Source organism: Anopheles funestus (assembly GCF_943734845.2).
Source record: "Anopheles funestus chromosome X unlocalized genomic scaffold, idAnoFuneDA-416_04 X_unloc_22, whole genome shotgun sequence".
Lineage (NCBI taxonomy): Eukaryota > Metazoa > Arthropoda > Insecta > Diptera > Culicidae > Anopheles > Anopheles funestus.
The window spans coordinates 296,968-307,500 of record NW_026045146.1 but is presented as its reverse complement, the minus strand read 5'-3'; the positions used below and the strand labels follow the sequence as shown (position 1 = coordinate 307,500).

Genomic DNA, 10,533 nt, shown 5'->3' with positions numbered 1-10,533 from the left:
GACTTGGACCCACGATGTCTCCCCCCGAGCATGTCGAGCCAACTGCACCACTATTGTATTGGACAACATGTTCCCCTCGGGCATCGATGGGTTAATCATGCACCACTATTATAAAACCCTTTGACGTTTTCCCCCAAGCACGTTGATCCAGTATTACGACGGATACGGTCAACGAAATCTTGGACATCAAAGAGGTTTTCGATTGAATTTCCCCATGTTTCACAACGTACTCTTAGCGGTATCCTACGATACGTCTCACTCTATTTGTGTGTGTGCGCGTTTACGTGCGTGCGATTTATGCGGTTCACCCCTTTACTTTCAGCGCCCTGCGGTCCCAACAAAGGTCCCGAGCACGCCATTATGCACAGTGTGGAAGCGTGTTTCCCCCACGACACTAGACGGGCTGCTCGCCATAGTGTTCTATTGTGGCACGCTCCACCCTGAAGTTTGGTTTGTTGTATATCAAGGAATTGATAGGCACTCAAGAATGTGTGCATCGGCCGGGTTTAATCGTCCGACGCGCAATATGCGTTCAACTTATCGGTGTTCATGTGTCCTGCAGTTCACATTGTGACGCGCATTTAGCTGCGGTCTTCATCGATCCATGAGCCGAGTGATCCCCTGCCTAGGGTTTTATAGTAAGGTTCCCAATGTAACACAATCCCGGTGGTACGTCCAAAGACTAACTTTCTGACTAAGTTGTCTTTATTACCCAATAGTCCCAGGCCTTGTGACTTGTGGCTCATGTCTACGCCCATGGCCACCATTCGCTAAGATAGTTTTGAAGTCACTTTGAAGGCCCAGGAACAACTCTCTTAGCACATCGGTTAACCTGGCGCCGCAGTCAACTCATGTGCTTGGATCGGATCGAGCTATTGAGTATTGGGCCTGCATACTCGCTCATCCGTATCCTTTGCGTACCGCCCCATGGCCCTTGTATGTCTGCACCACAGTTCCTGTTCGTTCCGTGCCTATGGCCGGATACGTATTGCACATCGGTATACCTGTCGCTACTCAGGCAACTCGTGTGCGTGGATTGGATCGAGAACATGGTGTGTGCCCCATGTTATAATTGATAGTCCATATCCACTTTATAGGTTAAAATCATAAGTTGTGATTGCACAACCATTCTTCATAAGAGTTTAATCACTCTTCAACTAACTTTCGTTCTGGTGTCTTGGTATCAAATCGCGTAAGACACAAGATTCTACTGGCCAAATAGAATCTAGCACATTGGTTAACCTGGCGCCGCAGTCAACTCATGTGCTTGGATCGGATCGAGCTATTGAGTATTGGGCCTGCATACTCGCTCATCCGTATCCTTTGCGTACCGCCCCATGGCCCCGTCCTTAGAGTTAATGACTAGTAGGCTTAACTCTTTGTATGTCTGCACCACAGTTCCCGTTCGTTCCGTGCCGTGGCCGGATACGTATTGCACAACAGTAGATACCATCACCTGACGTATCTAACACACCACTATTGTAACTCGTCGTCGAAGGACCTTTCAAGTGCCTGATGGCCAGGGGAGCTCTTACACGGCACGGAGACACAGTGATGCTCGCCCATCACAGTGTACAACGATCGAGTTTGCTTAAGTGTCTGGGTACCTACACACCAGACACAATGCAATGGCCACGGATCCACACAAGGCACATCACATGCAGAAAGCTTCACCAGATTATGACACATACCACACTCTTGTAACTCGTCGTCGAAGGGGCGTTCAAAGTGCCTTACGGCTAGGGGAGATCTAGCACGGCACGGAGACACAGTGATGGTTGCCCATCAAAGTGTACAACGATCGAGTTTGCTTTCCGCGCAAGCGTTCTAAGTGTCTGGGTACCTACACACCAGACACAATGCAATGGCCACGGATCCACACAAGGCACATCACATGCAGAAAGCTTCACCAGATTCTGACACATACCACACTCTTGTAACTCGTCGTCGAAGGGGCGTTCAAAGTGCCTTACGGCTAGGGGGGATCTAGCACGGCACGGAGACACAGTGATGGTCACCCATCAAAGTGTACAACGATCGAGTTTGCTTTCCGCGCAAGCGTTCTAAGTGTCTGGGTATCTAAGCACCAGACACAATGCAATGGCCACGGATCCACACAAGGCACATCACATGCAGAAAGCTTCACCAGATTCTGACACATACCACACACATGCAACTCGTCGTCGAAGGGGCGTTCAAGTGCCTTACGGCTAGGGGAGATCTAGCTCGGCACGGAGACACAGTGATGGTCACCCATCAAAGTGTACAACGATCGAGTTGGCTTTCAACAAATTCTGACACATAGCAAGCGAGCGACCGAGCTACACCGAAGGCAGCCCATGGTTGGTCACTCGCGGACGATCATCAGTAATGATCCTTCCGCAGGTTCACCTACGGAAACCTTGTTACGACTTTTACTTCCTCTAAATCATCAAGTTCGGTCAACTTCAGCCATGCCAGCTGCAGCTCACGAAGGAACCGCGGAAGGTAAGCCTCCAGAAACCTCACTAAATAATCCATCGGTAGTAGCGACGGGCGGTGTGTACAAAGGGCAGGGACGTAATCAGCACTAGCTAATGACTAGTGCTTACTAGAAATTCCAGGTTCATGGGGACCGTTGCAGTCCCCAATCCCGACTAGATGGGCATTTTAGTGATTTCCCGTTCCTCTCGGAATGGGGGCGCCTATTGGCGAGAACACGCTGCGACCCACATTGTAGCACGCGTGCAGCCCAGAACATCTAAGGGCATCACGGACCTGTTATCGCTCATTCTCAGCTTGCTAAACACAAGTTGTCCCGCTAAGCAGGGCAAACGTAGCCGACGACCGCCCGTGAAGGCGCCGCCCGGCTGTAACGTCAGGTGCGCCCGGAGGCGCACTGCTGACAGCGTTCTAGTTAGCATGTTTGAGTCACGTTCGTTATCGGAATTAACCAGACAAATCATTCCACGAACTAAGAACGGCCATGCACCACTACCCTTAAATTTGAGAAAGAGCTATCAATCTGTCTTACCTCGATAAGTTTGGACCTGGTAAATTTTCCCGTGTTGAGTCAAATTAAGCCGCAAGCTCCACTTCTTGTGGTGCCCTTCCGTCAATTCCTTTAAGTTTCAACTTTGCAACCATACTTCCCCCGGAACCCGATTTTGGTTTCCCGGAAGCGACTGAGAGCACCGAATAGGGGTAGCGTCTCCCAATTGCTAATTGGCATCGTTTACGGTTAGAACTAGGGCGGTATCTAATCGCCTTCGATCCTCTAACTTTCGTTCTTGATTAAAGAAAGCATCCATGGCAAACGCTTTCGCTTCAGTTGGTCCTACGACGGTCTACGAATTTCACCTCTCGCGCCGTAATACCAATGCCCCCAACTACTTCTGTTAATCATTACCTCTAGGTTTCTGACAAACCAACGAAATCGTATAAACCGAGGTCATATTCCATTATTCCATGCAAGATTATTCTCGGCCAACGCCAACCCCACGGGGGGGCCGGACGCTTTGTCTTAGCCTGCTTTGAGCACTCTAATTTGTTCAAGGTAAATGTGAGTATCTTGAGCACCATGAGGAGCCCGTGCCGGAGTTAACCGGTAGCACGGTACTCGTTCACAGAGTAACGCCCAAGTACACCATTGTGAGTCGCAGCCGTGAGCGCGCGCACGAACGGCCCCGGCGTGTAACCGGGCGCCCGTGGCGGTCACGTGTCTGGACGGGCAATCAACTTCGAACGTTTTAACCGCAACAACTTTAATATACGCTAGTGGAGCTGGAATTACCGCGGCTGCTGGCACCAGACTTGCCCTCCACTTGATCCTTGTTGAAGGATTTATACTCAACTCATTCCAATTATGGACCATCGTTAGAGAGGTCCATATTGTTATTTCTCGTCACTACCTCCCCGTACTGGGATTGGGTAATTTACGCGCCTGCTGCCTTCCTTGGATGTGGTAGCCATTTCTCAGGCTCCCTCTCCGGAATCGAACCCTGATTCCCCGTTACCCGTCGCAACCATGGTAGTCCTCTACACTACCATCAATAGTTGATAGGGCAGACATTTGAAAGATCTGTCGTCAGTCGACAAGCGACCATACGATCTGCGTCCTTATCCAGACTTCAACTCAAGCCGCCCGGAGGCGATTGGTTTAACTAATAAGTGCACCAGTTCAGCTACCCGCGAGGGCAACAGTCCCGGCATGTTGCATGTATTAGCTCTGGATTTTCCACAGTTATCCAAGTAACTAGTGGTAGGATGATCTTGTGAATTATAGCTGTTATACTGAGCCTTATGCGGTTTCACATTCATTTATGTTTGTACTTAGACATGCATGGCTTAACCTTTGAGACAAGCGTATATTACTGGTAGGATCAACCAGAATTCGTTCCACTACAGACACACACTCGCTTAGTGGGAAATAAATTTCCACACAACTCTCTCTCTCTAGAACCATATGGAATGGCTCTTTGGTGTTAGGTAAGGCACCAATTTGTTGGGGTGTAACGGTCACCACCAACTTTAAGTTTGTTAGGGCACAACGGAAACCACTAACTAAACTTTAGGAAACTAAATTTCCTCACACATTATCTCTCACCATATTAGCACTAGGTGCTATCCACGATTGTACAACGTTTCAACTCTTGAATCGACCGTAGGGCCGCGGAATTGCTTCCGGGCCCCTATTCTCGCTATTAATTGTTCATCTCTTTCAATACATCGAGTTCGTTCCATTGGGTAGTTCGCATGGCGAACGTTTTGATGCAGCCCCCTGGGGGACCACGGCACTTTACACCGGGTATGGTGTATGCGCAACCTACAGATAACAATAAACCCCTTATGCGTGTGTAAACCGATGTTGGGCTGCTCAACATCTTTCATGGTTACATCACTTGCACCAGAACCCACGGTGCCGATTTGGTAATATGTTGTACATTTACTCTCAAGATGTACGCTTCGGCCCCTTATTCAGGGGCTCAAGCTATTACCAGCAAGAACAATCCTCATCCAGACTTGAACTCGAAACACCCGCAGGCGAACGGTTTAACTAATAAGTGCACCAGTCTTGAATCCATGCGTCGGTGGAAACAATGCCGGCGTGTTGCATGTATTAGCTCTGAACTTAGCGAGTGATTGCCTTGCAGCTGTCATACTGAGCGTAGAGCGTGATTATCGCTCACTTGAACCATGTTGAATGGCTCTTTGGTGTAGGGTAAGGCACCAATTTGTTGGGGCGTAACGGTCACCACCAACTTAAGACTTGCTTATAGGTATTTCAACGTTTTCAACTCTTTAATCGACCGTGTTTCATTATCATCTCTTCTTCTTATTAAATGCATCGAGTTCGTTCCATTGGGTAGTTCGCGTGGCGAACGGTTTGATGCAGCCCCCCGGGGGGGACCACGGCACTTTACACCGGGCATGGTGTATGCGCAACCTACAGATCACCAATATATTTGTGATCGATAATGCACACTTCTTACACGACTGACCAGTCGACAGCGCTGCCTTCCTATTATGCGTGTGTAAACCGATGTTGGGCTGCTCAACATCTTTCACGGTTACATCACTTGCACCCGAACCCATGGTGCCGATTTGGTAATATGTTGTACATGGTCTCAAGATGTACGCTTCGACCCCTTATTCAGGGGCTCAAGCTATTACCAGCAAGATCAATCCTCATCCAGACTTGAACTCGAAACACCCGGAGGCGAACGGTTTAACTAATAAGTGCACCAGTCTTGAATCCATGCGTCGGTGGAAACAATGCCGGCATGTTGCATGTATTAGCTCTGAACATAGCGAGTGATTGCCTTGCAGCTGTCGAACTGAGCGTAGAATGTGATTATCGCTCACTTGAAAGGGTCAAGCCCTTTCGAGTCGTCCGGTTTTTACGCCAGACGACTCGGTTCACCATCTTTCGGGATACAAGTTGACTAAGTGGCACCACTACACTTATCAACTTTCGATTTGGTAATCCTCATCCAGCTTCCTTTCTGGAGGTCCCGAGGATTACCAATTGGGCTGTCATACTGAGCTCATATATTGGAGATCGATAATGCACACTTCTTACACGACTGACCAGTCGACAGCGCTGCCTTCCTATTATGCGTGTGTAAACCGATGTTGGGCTGCTCAACATCTTTCACGGTTACATCACTTGCACCCGAACCCATGGTGCCGATTTGGTAATATGTTGTACATGGTCTCAAGATGTACGCTTCGACCCCTTAAGGGCTCAAGCTATTACCAGCAAGATCAATCCTCATCCAGACTTGAACTCGAAACACCCGGAGGCGAACGGTTTAACTAATAAGTGCACCAGTCTTGAATCCATGCGTCGGTGGAAACAATGCCGGCATGTTGCATGTATTAGCTCTGAACATAGCGAGTGATTGCCTTGTAGCTGTCGAACTGAGCGTAGAATGTGATTATCGCTCACTTGAAAGGGTCAAGCCCTTTCGAGTCGTCCGGTTTTTACGCCAGACGACTCGGTTCACCATCTTTCGGGAAGGGACCGTCTCGGTCGCAAGCTGCTCCGGTCCCCAAACAACCTGCGACAAATGATAGGAAATGCCGACATCAATACGTGTTCAGTTTGGTTTATCGCTCATAGGTCTTTTTGACCATCGATCCCTGATTATAACTCTCAATTAAACAGTCAGGAGAGTAAGGCATGCCCATCGATATCTCATCGACAGGCGATACCGCAAGAACGGCCAACGACACATCAGGTGATCGATTATTGCTACGACTTTTGCTTAATCGTTTCCACTCCTTAGAGAAAGAAACCCCCGGGGACCGTCTCGGTCGCAAGCTGCTCCGGTCCCTAAACAACCTGCGACAAATGATAGGAAATGCCGACATCAATATGTGTTCAGTTTGGTTTATCGCTCATTGGTCTGTTTGACCATCGATCCCTGATTAAACTCTCAGTAATCCAGTCGGGAGAGTAAGGCATGCCCATCGATATCTCATCGACAGGCGATACCGCTTGAACGGCCAACGACACATCAGAGGATCGTATCTTGCTACAACTTTTGCTTAATCGTTTCTTCTCCTTGGAGAAAGAAACCCCCGGGGACCGTCTCGGCCGCAAGCTGCTCCGGTCCCTAAACAACCTGCGGCATCAAATGATAGGAAAAGCCGACATCAATACGTGTTCAGTTTGGTTTATCGCTCATTGGTCTTGTTTGACCATCGATCCCTGATTAATACTCTCAATTAGAAGGTCGGTAGAGTAAGGCATGCCCATCGATATCTCATCGACAGGCGATACCGCTTGAACGGCCAACGACACATCAGAGGATCGTATCTTGCTACAACTTTTGCTTAATCGTTTCTTCTCCTTGGAGAAAGAAACCCCCGGGGACCGTCTCGGCCGCAAGTTGCTCCGGTCCCTAAACAACCTGCGGCATCAAATGATAGGAAAAGCCGACATCAATACGTGTTCAGTTTGGTTTATCGCTCATAGGTCTGTTTGACCATCGATCCTAGAATTCAACTTTCGAGTAAGGCATGCCCGTCGATATCTCATCGATAGGCGATACCGGTAGAACGGCCAACGACACACATCTAGGATCGCATTTACTCTTCCTTGGATGGATAACCAATACCCTAGGACCGTTTCATCGCGAGCTGCTCCGGTCCTCAAACAACTCGCGAACCACCGATAGGATGATATTAGGAATGGCCGACTTTCATCCTTTAACTCTCAGTTCTGCTTACCAAAACATAGGTACTTGGACCTTAAAGACCACTATATGTTCCCCGATCGGGGGCAATCGGAACGTCTATCCATCATCAACATCGTTTCACTCATTCCGAACCACCAAATTGGACAGACAGTACCATATTCACCAACCGATTGCTTCAACTTCGCAAACTGTATGGTAAGTTCTACTAATTTCACATCTTACCATCGACTAATAGTGCATAAATCCACTTGGAAATCACTTTTCCTTGGTCCTCGGACCTTCTACGACAACGTCCAACAAATATCCGAAGTCGTTTCCCAACTTAGACCAAGCATTTCGTATCTTTACTTCTAATCGATTTTTTCTCTCATAATTGACGATCAAAATCTAAAAACCACATTTTGAGCCAGAAGCAGTCGTCCGATCGTCCTGGGGGTAGTCTCAATCGATTTAGAAGGGCCCAATTCATAAAGATACGTACTCAGTCAAATTCATGCTTCTGGCTCACCTACCCCCTATATAGAAAACGAAAGCGTACAGGCGTGGAAAACGTGCCATTTTTCTCCATCACGGACTTTTTTTTTCTCGTTGCACCGACTCTAGTAAAAAAGTGAAATTTTTTACTAGTTACCAACTTTTGCAAATTATCATCGGATATCACTTTTCATGGTCTATAGTAAGTTCTTATCACGTTTTAGTAGTTTTTGAAAAAAAAATTTTTTTGAACTTTTCAAAATTTTTCAAAACAAAGTTTTTGTAGGCGGTTTTGTGTATGGAGGGTTACTAGTCTCGGGGTCACTGTTTGACCAAAAAACCACTATATATCATTCGAAAGGTAATTTCAAGGGCTACAAAAAATTGTTCTACGGCACCCCCCTCCGACGTCTAGTATTCGAGTTATTGGCCAAAAACCATCACTTGAGCGATTTTTCGTTCAGGGTACCCGACTCTAGTAAAAAAGTGAAATTTTTCTCGATTGACCAAGTGTTGCAAATGACCATCGGATTTCACTTTTTATGGTCTATAGTGAGTTCTGATCACGATTTGGTACTTTTTGAAAAAATTTTTTTGACGCACTTTTCAAAATTTTGCAAAACCAAAACTTTTTAGGCGGTTTTGTGTATGGAGGGTTACTAGTCTCGGGGTCACTGTTTGACCAAAAAACCACTATATATCATTCGAAAGGTAATTTCAAGGGCTACAAAAAATTGTTCTACGGCACCCCCCTCCGACGTCTAGTATTCGAGTTATTGGCCAAAAACCGCAACTATAGCGGTTTTTCGTACAGGGTACCCGACTCTAGTAAAATGATGCGATTTTTACTAGTCTAGGAACTTTTTGGTCAAAAAATCAAGTATATGTCATTCGATAGATAATTTCAAGGGCTACCAAAAATTGTTCCACGACACCCCCCTGCGACGTCTAGTATTCGAGTTATTAGCCAAAAACCGCAACTTAAGCGGTTTTTCGTCCAGGGTACCCGACTCTAGTAAAATGATGCGATTTTTACTAGTCTAGGGAACTTTTTGGCCAAAAATCAAGTATATGTCATTCGATAGATAATTTCAAGGGCTACCAAAAATTGTTCCACGACACCCCCCTCCGACGTCTAGTATTAGAGTTATTAGCCAAAAACCGCAACTATAGCGGTTTTTCGTCCAGGGTACCCGACTCTAGTAAAATGATGCGATTTTTACTAGTCTAGGGAACTTTTTGGCCAAAAATCAAGTATATGTCATTCGATAGATAATTTCAAGGGCTACCAAAAATTGTTCCACGACACCCCCCTGCGACGTCTAGTATTCGAGTTATTAGCCAAAAACCGCAATTATAGCGGTTTTTCGTCCAGGGTACCCGACTCTAGTAAAATGATGCGATTTTTACTAGTCTAGGGAACTTTTTGGCCAAAAATCAAGTATATGTCATTCGATAGATAATTTCAAGGGCTACCAAAAATTGTTCCACGACACCCCCCTGCGACGTCTAGTATTCGAGTTATGGGCCAAAAACCATTCATACTTGAGCATTTTGCTCATTTTGCCTGTACGGGTACCGGGGACTAGTAAAATCAGGCCAATTTTACTAGAGTAGGGGTCCTTTTTGGTCAAAAAAACAACTTTTGCTCGTTCGATAGGGAATCGATAGGGCAACAAAAAATCGTTCTACGACCCCCCCTTCCGATGTCTAGTATTCGAGTTATGGGCCAAAAACAGTTTATAGCTAATTTTTCACTCGATTTTTCACCAAGTATCGCACATTACTCCGGTTCTATACATTGGATCGTCAATCTTTAAGATTTTATGGGTAGTTCCAACTGTTTGCTACATTTCATCCATACATCACCAACCGATTCAATGTCTGTGCTAGAAGTTATTAGAGGAATAAAAAAATTTACCCTTGGCTTTGGACCGTACAATTTTACCCATTTTTGGCCCATATTTGCCCCATAGCTCCGCCGGTATCCAAGATATGGCCACACTTTCTTCTGGCCATGGGTAGATGGCACTTGTGGCTAGATTTCTTCCATGCACCACTAATCGCTACCATGTCTGTGGCCGGAGCTATTCACGAAAGCGCCTCGCGCACTTGGTCGGATTTTTGGTCCAACTTGCACCATTTTTGGCCCATATTTGCCCCATAGCTCCGCCGGTATCCAAGATATGGCCACACTTTCTTCTGGCCATGGGTAGATGGCACTTGTGGCTAGATTTCTTCCATGCACCACTAATCGCTGCCATGTCTCTGGCCGGAGCTATTCGACGAACAACCATCGCATTTACCTAGGTACTTTTTCGGATTTTTGGTCCAACTTGCACCATTTTTGGCCCATATTTGCCCCATAGCTCCG

The 10,533-nt window shown here is 46.8% G+C and overlaps 1 non-coding gene across 1 annotated transcript; it reads right to left on the bottom strand.

Moving 5' to 3' along the window:
- Nucleotides 1–475: 475 nt before the first annotated feature.
- LOC125773124 (5.8S ribosomal RNA) lies at nucleotides 476–633 on the bottom strand. Its single transcript, XR_007419902.1, has one exon. It is a non-coding gene; the product is annotated as a 5.8S ribosomal RNA (ribosomal RNA).
- Between the last annotated feature and the right edge of the window lie 9,900 nt (nucleotides 634–10,533).